The sequence below is a fragment of the Ursus maritimus genome, unplaced genomic scaffold, assembly GCF_017311325.1.
Source record: "Ursus maritimus isolate PB19 unplaced genomic scaffold, ASM1731132v1 scaffold_23, whole genome shotgun sequence".
Lineage (NCBI taxonomy): Eukaryota > Metazoa > Chordata > Mammalia > Carnivora > Ursidae > Ursus > Ursus maritimus.
The window spans coordinates 41,700,566-41,702,313 of record NW_024424786.1 but is presented as its reverse complement, the minus strand read 5'-3'; positions in this window follow the sequence as shown (position 1 = coordinate 41,702,313).

The window sequence follows — 1,748 nt, the reverse complement described above, 5'->3', positions numbered from 1 at the left end:
GGGGGGGGGGGGACTAGAGCAGCCTGGGGGAGTCGGGGAAGGTGGCAGTGTAGCCTGATGGTTAAGAGCATGAGCTGTGGAGCCAGACAGCCAGAGCTTGAATCCCAGCTCTGAGGCTTTCTGGCTGTGTGATTTAGACTAGTTACCTAACATCTCTAAGCCTCAGTTTCTAGATCGGCAGAAAAGGGGATGCCAACAGTACCTCGCTCTGAGGAGGCTGGGTTGCAGGGTTGCAGGCTGGCGCCAGCACTCACTGAACTTGTATGACCCTTCTCTCCTCTGAGCCCTTCTTTTGGCTCCCTTCTCCTCAGCCTCCCCCAAATTTGCTCTAGCAAGTTGACAGATTGGCCAACTTTTTGCAGATTCCTGCCTTTTTGTGTATTGCTCCCTCTTCCAGAAATGCTTTTTTGACCTTGTCCACCATTTTTCAACCTTATGGTTCTTCTTGCCCTGAAGACACCACCAGGAAGCCCTCTGTGGTATTCCCTACTGCTATCCTCCCTGCCAGGCCTGGCTCATGCCCCCTTCTTAGAGCCTCCCCAAGCACTCTGATGGCATTGGTTTTTGTTATGGTCTCCCCAGCCGGACAGGGGTCTCCTTCCCCTCTGGGTACCCAGCAGCAGGGCAGCCCCCTCAGAGTAACCCACACAGAGACCCAAGTCCCTGATTCCTGGAGAAGAGACGAAGGTGATTTGGGGCTGAGCAAGGCTCCCCGGAAGCCCCCTCCTTCCTGCCCCTGCTTTATTTTGGTTCTAGAATCATTCCAGTCAGCAGATTCGGTCCCCACCACGCCCGTCCGGGGTACACAGTCCACATTTCATGCAGTTACAGGGAGGGAAAGAGGGGGAAGAGAAGGTGGGTGTAAAAGGACTGCGTGCGGCATAGCCACTGGGGCGGACTCTGGGTCTCCCTGGCTGCGGAGGCTCACCAGCTATGCCCCTGGACCCCGCGCCGGGCCATGCAGACCTCCCGGTGCCGGCCTCAGGGCTGGGCCACAGCCGCATTGGGTGGGGAGAGCCACAGCTCTGCCTCCAGTCCCATGACCGCCCTGGGCTCTCCCAGCAGTGCTCCGGGTGACCGGTTGGGCCTGGGTCTTGATAGCTCACCAGGGTCAGAGGCTGCCAGGCTGAGAGCCAGGCCCTGACCTGTGGGGGGCCCCAGGGTGCAGATGCTGCTGCAGACCACCCTCCCCACCCCATCCCTCTAAACCGGCTGGGGCACCCACCCCTCAGCTGCCTGCTTCCCTGGGGCTGCCTTTGGTGGATGGGGGCTGCCTCAGCAGGTGACAGCTGGCAAGTGCCCACGCTCTTCCTCCAGCTGCGGGTGGGGGGGGAGGGGTAGCCAAAGCCCTGTGCAGGCGAAACAGCCCAGCCCCTTTGCTCCTGGGCAGGACCCCTCTGGGGTGCCAATCACACAACAGAGCTCACAGACCCCCTGCTGTCCGTACTCCGCCCCGCTGCCCACCGGCTCCCCACAGGCTGGAGCATCTCTCTTCCCAGCAGGGCCTGGCCTGGAGGTATGGAGCCAGTGCCTAACACAGTTGGGACTGAACACAAGGACCTGGCTCTGGGCTTCTCCGGACCTCTGGGCCTTGCACAGGTTATGGATCAAGGGAGCAGATTGCATAGAGCGTCATTCCAGAGCCAGCCTCCAGCTGCACGCCTCTGCTTGGCCTGCTCTCCTGGTCACTTCCCCTGCCCAGAGAAGGGCCCTTGTGTCCACTGCAGTAGGCTGAGGACAGTTTGTGA